At 34.7% G+C, this 21,871-nt stretch overlaps 1 non-coding gene across 1 annotated transcript; it reads right to left on the bottom strand.

Moving 5' to 3' along the window:
- Nucleotides 1–19,489: 19,489 nt before the first annotated feature.
- LOC141681320 (small nucleolar RNA R71) lies at nt 19,490–19,596 on the bottom strand. Its single transcript, XR_012558760.1, has one exon. It is a non-coding gene; the product is annotated as a small nucleolar RNA R71 (small nucleolar RNA).
- Nucleotides 19,597–21,871: the final 2,275 nt, after the last annotated feature.

The following is a 21,871-nucleotide window of genomic DNA, read 5'->3' as shown; positions in this document are numbered from 1 at the left end:
TTACGGTATAGACATATATTGTGACCATGCATAGCTTCGTGAATTGGTGCTTAATTAAATTCTGAAGATTAAATTGGCATAGAAATATGTTAATTTATTTTATAGGAATTATACAGTAGTGATTTCGAGAGGAACCTACGACCATTGAATTCTAACTAGTGAGCTGTGATCTTGCTGTAGTATATATTACACTACTTTTTACCGACATGAATATATTCAGGAAAAGTAATTATCTTTACTCGGATTCTCGTATTTGAACATCCAACTCTCTTTTCTAGCATATTATTAATTAGTTAATCTAGTTGTTAATTAGTTTAGTTATAGAAATCATCATCACATTATTGTGTTCTATAAACCGAATTGTTAGGTATTAATTATGATTTATACAAACATACATTCCTTGAGGAACGATATCTGGTATTTACTATTGTATTACTTGTTTGCGATTGTGTACACTTGCACATCAGTATTTTACACAACAAGTTAGACGTTATACATTGAATTTGGACTAAAAACTGATGAATGAATAATATACCAAAAGATCAGTTGTGATTTCAAAAATAATGACAACTTAATACAAAAAATATCTTGTAATTGATTTCAAAATATTCACCAAAAAATCTCAACAATATTACGATGCAAATAATTCTACCTACATTTCAAAATACATGTCTAAATTAAAAAAATTATTAAGAAAAGGGAATGTTGATATAAAAATTATGTTATCAATATTAATTACATTAACTTAATATAATATATAAAATAAGTTTGATCTTGAAAATTTGAATTAAAAATATGTGAAACATAGTTTATTTTGAAAATCTATACTATATTATAATATAAAATAAATAAATAAATTATTTGGTACAATATTTCATTAATCAACTAAATTACCTTTTGAAAAATATATTAAAACTTATTAATTAAAACCTAAGAGGATTCTTATAAAACCCTTCAATCCTCGACTCCCCCTCCTTTTAACTCTTTTAAACTACCCCGTGTCCCTTGCTGACCAATATCAAAAATCGTCATTTTTCACATCCCAACAGTCTTCATCATCGGAACGCTGAATCAAAGTCTTTACTTTTTATTCTTGGCTTTCATCCCGACTAAAACACTCACTTTCAAAATATCATGGATAATTTTATATTATAAAGTAAAATAACAATTAATAATAACTGACGAGTTACCTTTTTTAACGAAAAATATTACTTTTTTGGATAACAAAACCACCTTTTTTTAAAAACTAACACCGACAAATTCTATTTATTAATATAACAATATTTATAATTGTGATAGAATATATATATAGGTGTTTACTCCAATAGAAACTCCCTTATAATAAAAACTAAAAATTAAATTAAAGAATTTCTAAATCATGTCGAAATATACCATATAAGGTATGTAAATAGATCGTTGGGAGATGGAGAAAAATACAGTAAAGTCGTACTTTAAAAAATACTTATCGTTTGTCGGGAAAAATCAAATTAAAAATAAAGGGGAAAATTTAAGATTATGTGTGGGAGGGTATAGATTAATTATGTGGGGTGCCTAAAAGGGGGGCATTAGGTTAGATTGATCTAGTGGTTTAGATTAGTTTTTAATTTTCATTTTAAAAGTTGTTTTTATTTGATCATATATATATATTCCGAGTGATTTATCTGCATATTTATATGATTTTGTAATTAATAGATATTTATTAATATTATTTTAGTATTTAATGGTAGAAAATAATTATTCTCAAAGTTGGAAGAAATTTGGCCTATTTGGGCTAAATTTATATGAAAATTCGAATTTGTTAGAGGACTTGTGGAACATTCCATGTGAAGTTAAAAAAATTATTTTTAATTTGGAGATGGTCTCAAACGCTGTTTTGGAATGTATCAGCCCGAAATCAGGCCCGAAAATCAGCCTATGAATTTTATAACATTACTAAACTTCAATGTGGATTATATTTTGTTTAGTAAATAATTAAAAACACTTATATATTAGGTAACAGGACAAAGAGCATGAGAAAAGACAATGAAATGGTAACATGATAATAATAGCAGAGTAAAGTTATATAAATTCCACTATTTCATTGGAGTCCCGAGTCCATATTGTTGTCCAGTAAAGTAATTGTTTAAGGGGGATTGGATACAATTACTTAACAAATCGATGTTTATGAAAATAAAGTAAGAACGGATGAATCAAATAACAGTTTATATTGATATTTAATAAACTGTTATAGAACTCTCTTAAGAACAATATTCTTAAGATCTGTTAGGTTACACGAATACTCGAGTTGTGCTTTATCACTTATATTGTGATAACCTATTCTGTGTTTATATACTACACAACTACAAATCAGCCCTCTATCAATTACAAGATATATTAAAATATAACTCTAATACTTTACATATCTAAATCAACTATGATCCTATAAATCAGCACCTTCTGATTTATCTCGCAGTCATGACTTATCATCCAAGTCATTCCTCAACGGATAGCTATGATCAACAGATAAATGTTTTAGCTTCAACATATAATCATTTATATATATCAACGGATGATATTGAAGCTTTCAACGGATAATCATTTTACAGCAGTTGATCATATCCTGATTGTGACTTAAATCATAATCTTCGACTTCACCAATTCTCAACAATCTCTCCCAATTTATGCTTTACAAATAAGCATTAATTCCAATAGAATTGTCTAGTGCCAAAAACCAGATAGACAAAATAAGTAGTGTAAAGATTACTTTGTTTCAGATGTAGATCTTCATATTTCTTGATAGACTCTGCAGTATCTCTGAACAAAAGCTTTAACTCTGTCATCAATCTTTTTCCACAGAATATCTTCTAACTTGATCTTCAAATTCTTTTCATATTTTGTTGTGTCTGATAATTGATAGATAGCAGCCCTCAGACTTCTGATTTGTGCTCTTTCTTTCATCATCTCTTCCAATGAAAATAACAAGTTTTTCTTCCATCAAGATTTATAGTTATATGTCTTTGAGTAAGAACATTCTGAATGACAGCTTCACCTTTCTTCATGTTGACTTCTTGCCCTCTGAAATTTATGTATTTAGGAACATATGATCTGAAATAATATCAACCATCATCTAGTATCCTTCTTTTGATATTGGCAAGAATCATATTTGACCATAACCTAGAAGTTTCATCTTCAACTCTCAGCAAATAGTGAATATACTTCAGTTCTTTTGTAGACATGATCATAAGTTCATCAAGTGAAAGAACTTGAACTTGATCATTTTGCAATAAGAGTAAGATTTTCTGTTTAAATTAAGAACCATCATGTTTATCAAGAATAATCTTTACAGCTTCAAGTCTATCCAAATGATCAGCATTTATTTCCTGATCTGGACTATCAGCAAGTGTGAAGTTCAACAACTTTAAGTTAACAATTTCAGCTTCATGATGTCCTATTCCAGCTCTTGTGAATGGTTCAAACAACTTCAGCTTTTTAGCTTATTCTAACAAAGATTTCTGATCTCCCATGGTATTAGAACTAAGTAAACCATCTAGCCTTATTCCTCCAGGAGCAAAACTCAATTTATCATTACAATTAAGATCATCAACCTTTCTATATTTGCATTTGTTCTTGATCTTTGGAATTACTTGAGCTCTCCTTTCTGATTTTTCTTGCAACATATTTTTATTTGTACTCCCCCATCTATTCCTTCAATATATTTTAAGCATATTATTGTATTCTTGATCTGCTTTATTAACAGCTATTATGATTTTTCCTTCCTGAGCTCTTTCTTCTCTGTCAGAAATCATTTATTCTTCCTTGAAATTTTCAGCATTAACAACTTCAACATAACCATAGAGAATCTGTAAATCCATTCGAAAATAAAATTTCTTCTTCTTTAGACTTCACAGAATCAGGAATCACTATCACTCTTTCAGTGTCAGGAAAATCAGTATTTGTACCTTTGAAATTAGAAATTGAACTATGAGTAACAAAAGCAGCTTCGTTGTTAGATTTATCTGATATATGCTTATAGACTTGAGTTGACTGTGTCTTCTTTTGACTTTAAATTCCAGTTCCAGATTGAACTTTCATATTATCAACTTTCATAGCATCAGATGCCTCTTTTTCTTTTTTTATCACCATCATCATCAGAATTGGTATTTCTCCTCAAAACTGATTCAGGTTGACATTTTGTCTATGATACTATCTCCCCCTTTTGGCATCTAAACTCTGTATTAGAGAGAAAATAGCATCCAACTTGGAATTTGTAGTAATCTGACTAGCTTCCAAAGCTATCAGTTTGTCAGACATTTGATCTTGTTTTGCTTCCAAGCTAAACATTTTCTTTAGCAAATCACTTTGTTTATTTGTACCTTTTATATTCACAGAAAGATCAGCAAGCTCTTCTCTGATTTTAACAGTATTTTCCTTGAATGCAGAGAAAGAAGAATGCAGTCCTTTGACTAAAACTCTAGTAGATTTGATAGATGCTTTCATATCAGTGTTTGAAACTAAATGAACAACATGATCAGCTAAAGTTTGAGCAGATTCCATAGATATCTTTTCACTTGGTAATTGTAATATCCAGGATATATCGTGTAATTATCTTTGCTAATAAATAATTAATATATGTGTGTTCAGTATCTATTCTGTGAATTAATTGTTAAGTGTTAAATGTGCTTGGATGTTTAAAAATATTATTAATTGAGTATTTTAATTTTTATATCTTCCTAATTATTTTTATGTTGATTTATGGATTTATAAGGATCATAAGAAATTTATAAAATCTTTTTCCGAGTATTTAAAATCTAATTTATAAAAACGGGAACCAACCGACGTCATCCGTTGTTACGTTTGTGGAAACCGAAACTCTTCTGAGAACTCCTTCCTAACCTAATTGTAATATTCCGAGCATATTCCATGTTTCGACTTTTTCGATCCGGCGTACGGTTTGTCCTGCGCGGGTCCCGCCGCAACATTTTCAATACGATATTCGTTTCGGTAAATCAATAAAACCCGTATTTTCGATAAACGGGAGCTTTTTATTAAACTATCCCAATTATCACCTCGTAGTACGTGTAACCAGGTGCTGAGACTAAGACCGCAGTAAAAATTGTACTGATTTGGATAACTGTCCCGAAAATCGATACCGTTTGGATCAGTTTTTATAAATAAACGTACCGTTTTATATCTGGAATGATCCAATGAGATACTAATTTTCTGTAATTATAAATAGCCTTTTACCGTATTTTATTTCGTATCAAAATCATTTGCAGACTAGATAATTATATAATTTTCCAGAGAAAAACCCTGTATTCATATAATCTTCCAAGAATCAAACAGCAAAACGAAGGTGTTATTGATCTCTGTTTTCAAAACTCGAGTACTCAATCCAAAGGTCTTAAGGTGTTCTATCAGATTCTGTGTTCCAAATCACTGCAGAAATCAAGGTTTATTTTCTGAAAATTTATTTATTTTCGAATTATTTTTATTAAAAATATGAATTTTTGTTCGGATGATTGTTTGTATGATTTGATGATTGCATGTTGTAGAGCTTGTTTTCCTGATGATTTTCATATGTCATACGTCTTATTTGGAGTTCAATAACATGTTCAAAATTGAGTTTGATTTTCGAATTTTGAAATTAGGGTTTATAACCCGTATGAATGTTTTCAATTGAAATTTGGGGCTTTGGGATTTAGGGGTTATTAGCTGTTGATTTATAGTGGATTATGTTCCTTATGAAATTTGCAATCGATTGGTATATAGCTCGTTAACAGAGGATGTCTGAATCGAAGGGAGTTGTGTTTTGAAAATTTCCGAAGTTCGCCGGAAACCGGCGATGTTTCTGGCCAATTTTCGGCCAAGTATGGGGTTATTTGAATGATTTGATTGCATGAATAAGTTCCTGGTTGTCTGTAGATGTGATCTGGAGCTTGTGGTGAGGTGAGGGTGCCGGAATCGTGTTCTCCGGCCATCCCTGTATTTTCCGGCGACGGGGGTTGTAAAATTGCAGTTTGGTACCTTATCTTTTGGGGAAGAAACAGTTAGGTCCCTGAGGTTTCCAGAACTTGCAAATTTTGGATTCCTGTTTTAAAAATATTCAAAAATCATATTTTCTATTTATTTTAATTAAAAAAATTCGATTTTAATTTCTGAAAATTCCAAAAATTATTATTTTAATTCCAAAAATTATATTTAATTCAAAAATAAATCTGAATTAATTAGTTAATTAATTTCAGTTAATTCGAAAATTGATTGATTAATTGATTTAATTAATTATTAATTGATTTTAATTAATTATTTAATTAAATTTAATTATTTAAAAATGATTTAAAAATTCCGAAAAATAGTTTCGAGCTTTAAAATATTATTTTAAATTGTTTTCAAGGCTCGATAATTATTAAGAAATTGTTTTGAAGCCAGAATTGGCCAACCGAACCCTATTTATTACTCCAAAATTGATTCAATGATCTGTTTTAATTCCGAAAAATGTCTTAAAAATCATTTTAAATATCCGAAAGCCTATTTATGACCCGAGACTTCTTTATAAATGATATACCATTAAATATGTGACGTGTTATGTGTTATATGTGACTTGTTGGTTAACTGTCGGTCTGTATATTCGATATTTACTTGTTTATTTCGTAACTTTCAATCCGTTAATCGGATTTAGGTGAAACGAAGGGTAGATAGAAGTATGTGTCGAATAGAATCGTATGAGTTAAATATTGATAGATGCTTATGATATGTGAGCAGAAGAGGCAAGGCGTAGGAAAGGAAAACAGATAGTCAAGGAGTAAGATAGTGGCAATTGAGAGCAAGTGCAGTATAATAAGCTAGTATTAGGAAAGTGTTCTGAAGTTTCTCGAGATATTGTATAGATGGATATTGTTGTTTTACATTGCAAGTGCTTTGAAGCACTGAACCCTAAACCTTGATTCCAGTTATTGATCTTGAGCCGTAAACCTGATTCTTTTTAGACCATCGATTGTTGTATACCTAAATATGAACCTCAAATATACGATACTACTCCACAAATACATACAAACTAAATATTACACACTAAACCAAATTGCTTACACATTCAAACCATTGTATCTTATGCTTTGAAAGATCAAATCCTTGGAACCCTGAAATGTTGATTCCTTTGTTATCCAATTCTTTCATTACCTAACAGCCAAGCTTTGGAAATGCCATATTGATCTTTATACAGATTGAAACCATTTTCATTATTGAACGTCCAATATTGTTAATGATCCTGTTTATTATTTATTACTGCTTATTCTGTTATTATGGTAGAATTGGATTGTTTTTATAAAATTGTGGACCAGATTCGTGGTCAGACCATATAATGGTCAAGTTAGGCCAATGTGTGCCTTGGATCCAGTAGTTAGAGCAGTGATGTGTGCTTTGCTCGGGGTTAGTGCGTCACTGATCAGCAGCCTAACCTTGGTTTTTAACATGAAAATATAATATACAATTCTAAATCATAATCCATTGTTCACTTGATATCGTATCCATATTTCCCTAATGATCATTATTCTCAGTTTTGTCATTGTGACTTGCTGAGCTAGTTAGCTCATTTGTGCGATGTTGTTTATGTTCTTTCCAGTTAAAAAGGAATCGGTTGGTACCGAGGATCCCCAGTCCAGCGCGAGAGCTAGGAGTTCAGGTTGATCGAGTTGAGCTAGTAGGCTTCTTTTGGAATAATTTAAGTTTATAAAAAGTTTGTAATAACGTTTAATACTCAGTTCTGAATTTGGAATAGTTGGGATTTAAACGTTTGTAATATAAGTAGGTGTGTTTGGCTTGTGTGTATACTTTAACCTGTTGCGGTCCGTGGTAGTTGGTAAATAGGGTCACTGCATATTATTATTATTTTTATCATTGGTATAAGCAGGTTATTAATAAGGTGTGTGTGTGGACCCCAAACTTCTGACCCGGGTTTGGAGGAAGCCACAGGTTTGGTATCGGAGCTACAGGTTATAAGTCATTGACACAAGCCTAGGATTGACGGGAATGGGTAGAGGGTTAGGATTAGAAGCAAGGAATAGAAAGATAGAACGTCGAGAGGTTGAGTTCTATGGTATAACAGGTATTAGTGTAATTCGCATCATTGTTCGAGGTTCTTATATTGCGATATGATTTCAGATAGCAGCGATGGCCGACTTTTTTATCCCCGTATTAGCTGATCACTCAGAGCCTTCAGTTGGAGTACCGTCCTCGGATCCACATCCTGTTGTTCCACCAGTATTGGCTATACTACCTCCACCTGTGTTGCAGCCCGTACCATTGCAGGCTATTCCACCTCCAGGCATGAGGCCACCTATCAGAGGACCCCCACCAGCTGATTCAGATTCTACTGGGCATTCAGTTGCGAGTGCCCCATTCCAGTCTACATTGCTCCCAGTTCCTTAACACCGGTATGAGGCTCTTCTATTGGAGCGTGATTCCTTGTTGGCCCAGATCAGAGAGCTACAGCATATCATTAGGACTACTGATGTTGATCGTGGTGTGAGGGAGCTTCGAGAGAAGATTCATGTGACACGGAGGGTTCTTGTGGCTAGGCTACATGGAGCTACACTACCTGGCAGAGGCCCTGATGCACTGATGGGTTGGGCTACTGAGGTGATGGAGGACTTTGAGAGGCTGGTAGGACTAGAGTTTCCTTGGAGTTGAGTCAGAGATCCAGAGATAGAGATGCTGAGCAGTATTGTGATGGTTATGTAGTATGTACAGTAGTGTGTAGTGTGTATCAGTAGATTTTTGGGTTGTATTTATAGACTAGATATGCTGACTAGTGAGTAGGTTATTGTACCCTTTTGCTTTTACTTTCGAAGCGTCTTTACGCTTGTACTACCCAAAACTTTTGATCTATATATATCAGCACCTTTCCTTTCCAGTATTGTCATTCATTTTACTGCACCTGTTTTACTTTACCTTATTTATTGCACCAGTTATACCCCTGTGATACCATGTACCCTGTTTTCCATAACTGTTTATATTCTGTAAAGAAGCATGCAATTTACTTAGTTATAACTGTTTTCAAAAAGAAATATTTCTGTTTTACAGAACTTTTCTTTTCTGCAAAGAATTTGGTTTAAAAGCTAAATAAGTTTTTTGATTCTTTACAGAAAATGCCACCCAGAAGAAATACCCGCACCAACAACAATAACAACCAAGATGATACAAATCAGAATGCAAACCCAGGACCCATAGACCCAGCAATAGCCCAGATTCTTCAAATCTTAGCCCAACAAACAGTTCACCTGGAACAACAACAAAGACAGACCAATCCCCAAGTAACTTTTAAAACTTTTCAGGCAGTAAACCCACCAGAATTTAAGGGTTCCTTAGAACCGATTGAAGCAAATGTTTGGTTAAAGGAAATAGAGAAGGCATTTGCCTTAGTCAAAGTAAAAGACGAATAGAAGGTTGAGTTTGCAAGTTACTATTTGAAAAATGAGGCCACCTATTGGTGGGAGATGGTGAAGACGTTGGAAGGTACAGATGTTATTACTTGGGAGAGATTTAAGGAATTGTTTTTAGAAAAGTATTTTCCTCAGTTTGTCCAGGATCAGATGGAGTTGAAGTTTTTAGAACTAAAGCAAGGAAACATGTCGGTGACAGATTATGAGAGTAAGTTTGAGGAATTGTCAAGGTATGTGCCGTCGTATGTGGATACTGACAAGAAGAAGGCTAAAAGATTCCAGCAAGGTTTGAAACCATGGATCAGAGGGAAGGTAGCCATTTTTGAATTGGATACTTATGCAGGAGTTGTACAGAAGGCTATGATCGCAGAGACAGAGAGTGAGATGTCACAGAAGGAGAAAGAAAGCAAGAAAAGGAAATTTGAAGGGAATGAAGGTCAGTCACAACCAGGGAAGTTTCCAAATTTTAAGAAGGGCAATTTCAGCCAGGGAGGAATTTTAATTTCAGGAGACAAAATGCAAGCGACGGAAGCCAGGGCAACCGTCCAGTTAATGCGAATCAGCCAAATCAGTTGAGATTAACTTTTCCAGATTGTCAAGTTTGTGGGAAGAAGCATGGGGGAGTTTGTAATAAGTTGAATGTAGTTTGTTACAAGTGCAATCACAAAGGGCACTATTCAAGGGAGTGCCGAAATCAGCCAGCAAGAGAGCCAACAAATAAGGATCAGCTTATCCGGAATCCAGCAGTGAAGGTTCCAGCCATTGGATTTACGTGTTTTAAATGTGGGAAACCAGGACTTATAGCCAGGGATTGCAAGATACCAGCCCCAGTCAGTAATGCATTGAGGATTATGGGATCTATCCCAGCAGTGAATGAGACTCCAAGGGCTAGAATTTTTGACATGTCTATGAAGGATGCTATCCAGGATACGAATGTCGTGGCAGGTACGCTTAATGTGAATTCTTTATGTGCCAAAGTGTTAATAGACTCGGGAGCAACTCGATCGTTTGTTTCCTAAGATTTTTTTAGTAAGTTAAATTGTCCAGTTGAGTATTTAGATGAAATAATGACTGTGGAATTGGCAAATTAAGAACGAGTATCTGTTAATCAAGTTTGTGGGAGTTGTGAAATTGAGATTTCTGGTAGTAAATTTTGTGTATATTTGATACCATTTAAGTTAGGAGAATTTGACGTTATCTTAGGAATGGATTGGTTATCTAAGCACGATGCCCAGATAGATTGTCGAAATAAGAAGGTAATGGTAAAAATGCCAGACGAAAGAATAGTAACGTTCAAGGGTCAGAAACAAGTAAAGAAGTTCTTAACGATGATTCATGCCAAGAAGTTATTACGACAAGGATGCGAGCATTCCGTGGCATATGTGATTGACAGGAGTCAGGAGACAGCGAAACTTGAAGATATTCCAGTAGTGAATGAATTTCTAGACGTGTTTCCCGACGAGTTACCAGGACTTTCTCCAGATAGAGAAATTGAGTTTGCAATCGACTTAGCACCTGGAACAGAACCAGTATCCAAGGCCCCGTATAGGATGGCGCCTGTTGAGATGAAAGAGCTAGCGAAGCAATTGTAAGAACTGTTAGAGAAAGGAGTAATCAGACCCAGTGTGTCCCCGTGGGGAGCCCCGGTATTATTTGTCAAAAAAAAAGATGGAAGCATGAGACTGTGCATCGACTATAGGGAGCTCAACAAGCTTACAATCAAGAACAAGTACCCGTTACCCAGAATTGATGATTTGTTTGATCAACTGAAGGGAGCCAAGTACTTCTCCAAGATTGATTTAAGATTGGGATATCATCAACTGAAGATTAAGCCAGAAGATATACCGAAGACAGCTTTCAGAACAAGGTATGGACATTACGAATTTTTAGTATTGTCTTTTGGATTGAGCAATGCCCCGACAGCGTTTATGGATCTGATGAATAGAATTTTCAAGGAGTATTTGGACAAGTTCATTATTGTGTTTATAGACGATATTTTAATTTATTCAAAAACGGAAGAGGATCATGCGGAACATTTGAGAACAACTTTGGAGATTTTAAGGAAAAAGAAATTATATGCTAAATTCTCGAAGTGTGAGTTTTGGCTACAGGAAGTTCAGTTCTTAGGACACATAGTCAGTAATGAAGGGATCAAAGTGGACCCAGGAAAGATCGAGGCAATTACAAATTGGGAAAGACCGAGAACACCCACCGAGGTAAGAAGTTTCTTGGGATTAGTCGGATATTATCATCGATTCGTTCAAAAAATTTCAAGGATTGCAACACCATTGACAAAGCTTACACGGAAGAATGAAAAGTTTATATGGAACGACAAGTGCGAAGAAAGTTTTCAGAAATTAAAGCAACGATTAATCACAGCACATGTTTTGTCACTTCTAGACGATCAAGGGAATTTCATAATTTATAGCGATACTTCTCATAAAGGATTAGGATGCGTTCTTATGTAGCACGATAAGGTGATTGCGTATGCGTCAAGGCAATTGAAACCACACGAACAGAAATATCCTGCTCATGATTTGGAGCTAGTAGCCATAGTTTTCGCTTTGAAAATTTGGAGACATTATTTGTATGGGGAAAAGTGCGAGATTTTCACGGATCACAAAAGCTTAAAGTACATATTCACACAGAAGGAACTTAATATGAGACAAAGGAGATGGTTAGAATTGATCAAGGATTACGACTGATCGATTAATTATCATCCCGGTAAAGCGAATGTTGTAGCAGACGCGTTAAGTCGGAAGGAAAAGTTAAATGTGTTATCAGTACCTGAAGAGATATATAAGGAATTTCAGAAACTGGAATTGGAGATTAAAGTTTGCAGGCCTAATGAAGCAAAAGTGTACAGTATGACTTTTCAGCCGGAGTTGCTAGAGAAAATAAAGAAGTGTCAGGAAGATGTAATGGATCAAGATATAAATCGTTTGATAGGTGAGGAATTGTGCACGCAGAAGGATGATCAAGGTATTCTGAGGTTTTCTTCTAGAATTTGGATTCCACCGGTGACGGAGCTGAAGAATGAAATTTTACAGGAAGCACATAATTCAAGATATTCCATCCATCCAGGGAGTACCAAAATGTACAGAGATTTAAAGGAAAGTTATTGGTGGCCAGATATGAAGAGGGAAATTGCGGAATGGGTTAGTAGATGTTATACATGTCAGAGAGTTAAAGCCAAACATCAAAGACCAAATGGATTGCTATAGCCATTAGAGATTCCAGAGTGGAAATGGGAACATATTGCCATGGATTTCATAGTTGGATTACCAAGGACAAGGGCTAATCATGATGCCATTTGGGTTATAGTGGATAGACTTACCAAGTCAGCTCATTTTCTTCCTATAAATGAAAGATTTTCACTCGACAAGTTGGTCCATATGTACCTAAAGGAAATTGTAGTTCGTCATAGAGTTCCTGTGTCTATCGTATCTGATCGAGATCCAAGATTTAATTCAAGATTTTGGAAAAGTTTTCAAGAATGTTTGGGAACGAGATTGAATATGAGTACGGCTTATCACCCCCAGACGGACGGCCAAAGTGAAAGAACAATCCAGACGATTGAGGACATGTTACGTGTTTGTGCTATTGATTTCAAAGGAAGTTGGGACGAGCATTTACCTCTGGTAGAATTTGCTTATAACAACAGTTATCATGCCAGTATTGGGATGCCACCCTATGAAGCCCTTTATGGACACAAATACAGATCTCCAGTACATTGGGATGAAGTAGGATAACGCAAAATATTTGGACCTGAATTGGTGCAGCAGACAAAGGAAGTGGTTGAAATTATCCAGAAGAGATTAATAGCCGCATAGGACCGTCAAAGCAAATATGCAGACCATTCAAGGAAAGACATGGAATTCGAAGAAGGAAACTTGGTATTACTGAAAGTATCACCGTGGAAGGGACTAACAAGGTTTGGAAAGAAAGGAAAGCTGAGCCCAAGGTATGTCGGACCTTTTGAGATTCTAAAGCGCGTTGGCAAAGTAGCTTACGAATTGGCGTTACCTCCGCACATGGAGCACATTCACAATATTTTTCACGTATCAATGCTTAAGAAATATAATCCAGACTCCATGCATGTAATAGAATATGAGCCAATAGAGCTTCAGGCAGATTTGTCATATGTAGAGAGTCTAATAGAGATTCTAGAAGAAAGAGAGAAGGTATTGAGGAATAAAGTGGTAAAACTAGTAAGAGTGTTATGGAGAAACCCAAAGGTTGAAGAGTCAACCTGGGAGTTAGAAAGTGATATGAGAGAAAAGTACCCTCATTTGTTTTCTTAGGAGATTCTGAGGACAGAATCCTTTTAAGGGGGAAGGATGTAATATCCAGGATATATCGTGTAATTATCTTTGCTAATAAATAATTAATATATGTGTGTTCAGTATCTATTCTGTGAATTAATTGTTAAGTGTTAAATGTGCTTAGATGTTTAAAAATATTATTAATTGAGTATTTTAATTTTTATATGTCCAAATTAAAATATAGATAATTGTCATATCTTCCTAATTATTTTTATGTTGATTTATTGATTTATAAGGATCATAAGAAATTTATAAAATCTTTTTCCGAGTATTTAAAATCTATTTTATAAAAACGGGAACCAACCGACGTCATCCGTTGTTACGTTTGTGGAACCCGAAACTCTTCCGAGAACTCCTTCCTAACCTAATTGTAATATTCCGAGCATATTCCATGTTTCGACTTTTTCGATCCGGCGTACGATTTGTCCTATGCGGGTCCCGGCGCAACATTTTCGATACGATATTCGTTTCGGTAAATCAATAAAACCCGTATTTTCGATAAACGGGAGCTTTATATTAAACTATCCCAATTATCACCTCGTAGTACGTGTAACCAGACGCTGAGACCAAGACCGCAGTACAAATTGTACTGATTTGGATAACTGTCCCGAAAACATATACCGTTTGGATCAATTTTTATAAATAAACGTATCATTTTATATCCGGAATGATCCAACGGGATACTAAATTTCCGTAATTATAAATAGCCTTTTACCGTATTTTATTTTGTATCAAAATCATTTGCAGACAGATAATTATATAATTTTCCAGAGAAAAACCCTATATTCATATAATCTTCCAAGAATCAAACAGCAAAACGATGGTGTTATTAATCTCTGTTTTCAAAGCTCGAGTACTCAATCCAAAGGTCTTAAGGTGTTCTATCAGATTCTGTGTTCCAAATCACTGCAGAAATCAAGGTTTATTTTCTGAAAATTTATTTTCGAATTATTTTTATTAAAAATATGAATTTTTGTTTGGATGATTGTTTGTATGATTTGATGATTGCATGTTGTAGAGCTTGTTTTCCTGATGATTTTCATATGCCATACGTCTGATTTGGAGTTCAATAACATGTTCAAAATTGAGTTTGATTTTCGAATTTTAAAATTAGGGTTTATAACCCGTATGAATGTTTTCAATTGAAATTTGGGGCTTTTTGATTTAGGGGTTATTAGCTGTTGATTTATAGTGGATTATGTTCCTTATGAAATTTGTAATCGATTGGTACATAGCTCGTTAACAGAGGATGTCTGAATCGAAGGGAGTTGTGTTTTAAAAATTACCGAATTTCGCCGAAAACCGGGGATGTTCTTGGCCAATTTCCGGCCAAGTTTGGGGTTATTTGAATGATTTGATTGCATGAATAAGTTCATGGTTGTCTGTAGATGTGATCTAGAGCTTGTGGTGAGGTGAGGGTGCCGGAATCATGTTCTCCGGCCACCCCTGTATTTTCCGGCGACGGGGGTTGTAAAATTGCAGTTTGGTACCTTATCTTTTGGGGAAGAAACAGTTAGGTCCCTGAGGTTTCCAGAACTTGCAAATTTTGGATTCATGTTTTAAAAATATTCAAAAATCATATTTTCTATTTATTTTAATTAAAAAAATTCGATTTTAATTTCTGAAAATTCCAAAAATTATTATTTTAATTCCAAAAATTATATTTAATTCAAAAATAAATATGAATTAATTAGTTAATTAATTTCAGTTAATTTTTAATTGATTAATTGGTCAATTAATTCGAAAATTGATTGATTAATTGATTAAATTAATTATTAATTGATTTTAATTAATTATTTAATTAGATTTAATTATTTAAAAATGATTTAAAAATTCCGAAAAATAGTTTCGACCTTTAAAATATTATTTTAAATTATTTTCAAGGCTCGATAATTATTAAGAAATTGTTTTGAAGCCAGAATTGGCCAACCGAACCCTATTTATTACTCCAAAAATGATTCAATGATCTGTTTTAATTCCGAAAAATGTCCTAAAAATCATTTTAAATATCCGAAAGCCTATTTATGACCCGAGATTTCTTTATAAATGATATACCATTGAATATGTGACGAGTTATGTGTTATATGTGACTTGTTGGTTAACTGTCGGTCTGTATATTTACTTGTTTATTTCGTAACTTTCAATCCGTTAATCGGATTTGGGTGAAACGAATGGTAGATAGAAGTATGTGTCGAATAGAATTATATGAGTTAAATATTGATAGATGCTTATGATATGTGAGCAGAAGAGGAAAGGCGTAGGAAAGGGAAACAGATAGTCAAGGAGTAAGACAGTGGCAATTGAGAGCAAGTGCAGTATAATAAGCTAGTACCAGGCAAGTGTTCTGAACTTTCTCGAGATATTGTATAGATGGATATTGTTGTTTTACATTGCAAGTGCTTTGAAGCACTGAACCCTAAACCTTAATTCTAGTTATTGATCTTGAGCCGTAAACCTGATTCTTTTTAGACCATTGATTGTTGTATACCCAAATATGAACCTCAAATATACGATACTACTCTACAAATACATACAAACTAAATATTACACACTAAACCAAATTGCTTACACATTCAAACCATTGTATCTTATGCTTTGAAAGATCAAATCCTTGGAACCCTGATAAGTTGATTCCTTTGTTATCCAATTCTTTCATTACCTAACAGCCAAGCTTTGGAAATGCCATATTGATCTTTATACAGATTGAAACCATTTTCATTATTGAACGTCCAATGTTGTTAATGATCTTGTTTATTATTTATTAGTGCTTATTATGTTATTATGGTAGAATTGGATTGTTTTTATAAAATTATGGACCAGATTCGTGGTCAGACCATATAATGGTCAAGTTAGGCCAATGTGTGTCTTGGATCCAGTATTTAGAGCAGTGCTGTATGCTTTGTTCGGTGTTAGTGTGTGACTGATCAACAGCCTAACCTTAGTTTTTAACATGAAAATATAATATCCAATTCTAAATCATAATCCATTGTTCACTTGATATCGTATCCATATTTCCTTGATGATCATTATTCTCAGTTTTGTCATTGTGACTTGCTGAGCTAGTTAGCTCATTTGTGCGATGTTGTTTATGTTCTTTCCAGTTAAAAAGGAATCGGTTGGTACCGAGGATCCCCAGTCCAGCGCGAGAGCTAGGAGTTCAGGTTGATCGAGTTGAGCTAGTAGGCTTCTTTTGGAATAATTTAAGTTTGTAAAAAGTTTGTAATAATGTTTAATACTCAGTTCTGAGTTTGGAATAGTTGGGATTTAAACGTTTGTAATATAAGTAGGTGTGTTTGGCTTGTGTGCATACTTTAACCTGTTGCGGTCCGTGGTAGTTGGTAAGTAGGGTCACTGTATATTATTATTATTTGTATCATTGGTATAAGAAGGTTATTAATAAGGTGTGTGTGTGTGGACTCCAAACTTCTGACCCGGGTTTGGAGGGCGCCACAGTAATCTCCGGGAATGATTCCATTCATAAGCCCTATGAGGATATAGAATTTCAGCATGACTAGATGATGAACCAAAAGTAGATAACTAAGAATGCTTCAAGACCAGCTTTCAAAGCAGCATCATCAGGATTATCATCATCAGAGTTATCAGAATCATCTTGATCATCAGAATATCTCGACGGAACATCGGAATCATAAGAATCAGGAACTATGCCTTTGAGCTTTAAATCAAGATTTGACTTAGAAGACTTAGTTACCTGTGTAGACTAAATCTCTATTTTCTTATAAAGTGATTGATAAGTGGATTTTATATCTATTTAGAACGCTTCATATCGGCTTAAGTTGATGATTTGACCTCAAGTTTGTGGTATTTTTAGTGCATTTTGTGTTGAGTATGTGCAGGAATTTAGTTGGAGGAAGGAATGGACTTTTATATGCTTTTATGTTGATAAGAGATCAGGAATTGAAGTGCGATCGCTTGCGAAAAGTTCAGAACGAGAAACGATAATTCTGCAGGAATTTTTCCAGAAGCCAAGCGCGCCCGTGCTTGACTCAGGCACACCCGCGCCCTAATTTCCAGTAGCAGAGCGCGCCCGTACTCTATACATGTGCGCCCGCGCTAGGTTGAGTTGGCAGAATCCTGCTTTTAGTTCATTTTGGATATTCTGAGCGGCCAAGTCAACCAGGAGCATATAAATAAATAAAAAAGGAGATGAATTTTACAACAGGGGAACAACGAGAGAACTCCGGAAGTCAAAAGTACACAAGATGGCTAAGAAGAAGAAAGATTTAGTTCTATATCATTCTTTTATATTCTTCTAATTAGGCGATACTTTGGATGCTTGTTTCGGATTTGTTTTCTAAACCTTGATACTTTATTATTCTCTTGTAGTATTCAGAACCTTTTTACTATCATGTTTTCATTGGAACCCATGATGACGAGACATTCGATTATGAACTAATCATTATCGTGGGATTCTAACGGATTTATTTATGGAGTTTAGTAGTTGATTGCTTAATTTTTTTAGTTTGTGATGAATTATTGATTTCCTAGTATGGTTGTGCCTAATCTTCTTGGATACGTAGCTAACATCTAAGTTATTTGTTAATCTCTATTGAATGTAAAATTGGATATAGGGGTTTAGAACTTGCCATGCTAGCATAGGTTTATGGGTGTTTTGACATGCATGATTCATTGTGCAATTTTAACCATCTTACGCTGCCCTATATAATCTCGATAGATAACTTGCTCTTAAGCCGTTATGTTTTCAAATCTTATAGACGTATAGGGTCTAAACATAATTGGTGTATGCCCATATTCTATCTTAATTGTGGATGCTGAGTAGTAGGGTACACGTATATTGAAAGATAGTGTGTACTAATTTTGTGTAATCTGATTAGTTATCATAACCGTCACATATTATGATTAAAGGCATAAACTTTGAACAAAGTATTTAATGAAGTTAGAATCCCATGTTTTATTTCATATAAGTAACTTGATTTTTAATCTCATAATTAATTCATTCTAGCATAATTACTTTAGATAATTAAACTCAATTTGATACTTGTCTTAGCAGTGAATAATAATCATACAATATTGCATAAGTGCACATTCTGAATTAATCCAATCTCTGTGGGAACGAACTTAACTTAATCTTATACTACTTGTGTCTGCGTATGCTTGCGTGTTTTTATGCGAACAAGTTTTTAGCGCTGATGCCGGGGATCGGTGTTAAATTTAGTTTATGTGCTTGTCATCAGTGGTCGTTAAAGTTCATTGACTCAGATTATTCTCTTTCAAGTTTACTTTGTTTGTGTGTTTCAGGTATTCGATTGAGCGTGTATGCGAACATGTTCTCAATCTCGTAAGAAAAAACTAGAAGAAGTAGAAAAGGAAGTGATCATTACAATGGGAGAACCAGCTGCGGAAATGAAAGCATTGAAGGATTATTCTCAACCGAAAATTAATGACATTCATTCTAGCTTTGTCAGACCAGCCATTGCATCTAATACCTTTGAAATCAAGCCTGGCACGATTCAAATGGTATATAATTCAGTTCAGTTTGGGGGTTCTTCAACGAAAGATCCCAATATGCACATTAGGGATTTCATCGAGATCTGCGACACCTTCAAGTTCAACGGTGTTTCAGAAGATGCTGTGAAACTGAGACTTTTCCCATTTTCTCTGAGGGATAAATCTAAGATCTGGTTGCACTCTCTACCACCAGGTTCGATTGGAACATGGGAGGATCTTGCTTAAAATTTTCTTACTAAATTCTTTCCTATGGCAAAAACAGCTGCAATCAGGAATGCTCTTACTCAATTTGCAGAACAGTTGGGAGAATCTTTATGTGAATCTTGGGAGTGCTACAAGGAGATGCTTAGGAAGTGTCCTCATCATGAAATGCCTGATTGGATTGTAATTAATTACTTCTATAATGTTTTGGGAGCACAGTCAAGACCCATGTTAGATGCAGCATCAGGTGTAGCCTTATGGGCTAAGAGCTATGAGGAAGCTTATGAGCTAATTGAAATGATGGCTGCTAATGAATATCAAAACCCAAGTCAGAGACTGCCACAAGAAAAGGTAGCAGGAATTCTGGAGGTGGATATAGCTACGGCTATAGCTGCTCAGTTAAAGGCGTTAACTATGAAAGTGGATTCTCTGGCTAACTATGGAGTTCATCAGATAGCAAGTGTTTGTGAGATTTGTGCAGGTGCACATGCGATGGATCATTGTGCTACATCTAGTGAGTTAACACAATTTGTGAGCAATTTTAAGAGACCATAGCAACCAGTTCCTTCCATTTATCATCCTAACAACTGAAACCATCCTAATTTTAGATGGAGCAATAATCATAGTGGTATGCAACATCCTCAATAGCCTTATCAGCAGTTTGGAGCCAAGACATTCAACCCTCCTAATTTTCAACAACAGTATGCACCAAGGCAATAATTTCAGCCACCGGTAATGCAACAACAACCTCATGGAAGTTTCAGTCAATCTATTAATGAAAAATCTGAATTGCAGAAATTGAGGCTAATGTGTAAAAGCCAAGCAGTTTCGATCAAAATAATGGAGAATCACATAGGACAAATTGCTAATGTATTGCTGAATCGACCACAAGGAACTCTTCCTAGTGATACAAAAGCTAACCCAGGAAAGAGGGAAGTCAAAGAATAATTGAAAGCAATCACTTTGAGTTCTGGAAAGGTTACTAACCATTGAAAATCAGAATCTGAAAATTTTTGGAAGAAGCCAAGCGCGCCCGCGCCTGCCCCTGTACCAGAAACTGTAATTGATGGTGATACAACTGATCAGAAGGATAGTGAAGCGGAAACAAAGAAAAAAAAATTTGAACACACTATTCCTGAGCATAATACAGGAGATAAACAGGTTTATCCGCCTCCTCTATATCCTAAAAGACTTCAGAAGCAGAAGTTCGACAAGCAATTTGCCAAGTTTTTTGGAGGTTTTCAAGAAATTACATATTAATATAACTTTTGCGGAAGCTCTAAAGCAAATTCCGATATAAGCTAAGTTCATGAAGGGTATTCTATCTCGAAAGTTGAAGCTTGACGAGTTGGAAACTGTTGCTCTAACGGAAGAGTGTAGTGCAATGCTGCAACATAAACTGCTTCCTAAACTTAAAGATCCAGGAAGCTTCACGATATCATGCACCATTGGCGAGTTATCTTTGGTCAAGTGTTTGTATGACTTGGGAGCTAGAATCAATTTGATGCCATTGTCTGTCTTCAGGAAACTTGGTCTGCCTGATCCAAAACCTATAAATATGTCCTTACAACTGGCTGATCGGTCCATCACTTATCCGCGAGGTATAGTGGAGGATGTTGTAACACCCCCAAATCCGGGGTCGGGGATCCGGGTTGTCACGAGTTCCATTTCCCTTAATAACACCCAATCTTAATAAACAATCAACTACTCTGTACTGTGACCCCACAATAAACACACACACCACAAGTTATAGTCTCAGAGATGAATATCCAAAAGTAACACGAATCATTTTATTCCAAAATTATATGCCATTACACCTTAAAAGGGTTTCTGAATAGATTTACATTTCTTTGCCATTATTACAATTGATAAAGATACATAAGTCTGATACATCAAAAGTTGAAAGCCTAGCCTATTGGTAGTTCCTACCTCAGCTACAGCGACATCAACGCCTATAGGAAACTGCGGAACGTTTCCTATCCGCTCGCGAATCGGGAGCTTAGTCCTGTTCATCTTTTCTATCTGTTGTTGTGTGATGAAAGAAGAAAGCAAGGGTGAGCAGCAAGCCCACCAAAATAATATGTATAATGATTAACAATATATGAGCCTTCTCATAGTACTCATGAAAGTCTTGGTCAAAAGAAATGAACCAAGTTTGATATCTTAATGCGATGAAGTCGCAAAATATTCAGTATATATACATACATACTTTTCAAAATCTTGGAAGTCCTCTTCCATACATAATATACACAGAGTTCCAATTTATAACTGTATAAAAATATCGTTACAAGGTGATCTCATATATCTAACCTTGTCTCAACGTTTTTCTGAAAATCTTTGTCATGCATAAGATAATCATTTACTAGATATAAGTTTAAAAGATGAAGTTACAAGATACTCCAATATACTTATATATTTTCCAAATACTACTTGAACTACCACCGT

This window comes from Apium graveolens, chromosome 8 (assembly GCF_009905375.1).
Source record: "Apium graveolens cultivar Ventura chromosome 8, ASM990537v1, whole genome shotgun sequence".
NCBI lineage: Eukaryota > Viridiplantae > Streptophyta > Magnoliopsida > Apiales > Apiaceae > Apium > Apium graveolens.
Note: the sequence above shows the minus strand (reverse complement) of the source record. Positions and strands in the feature narration are given on the sequence as shown.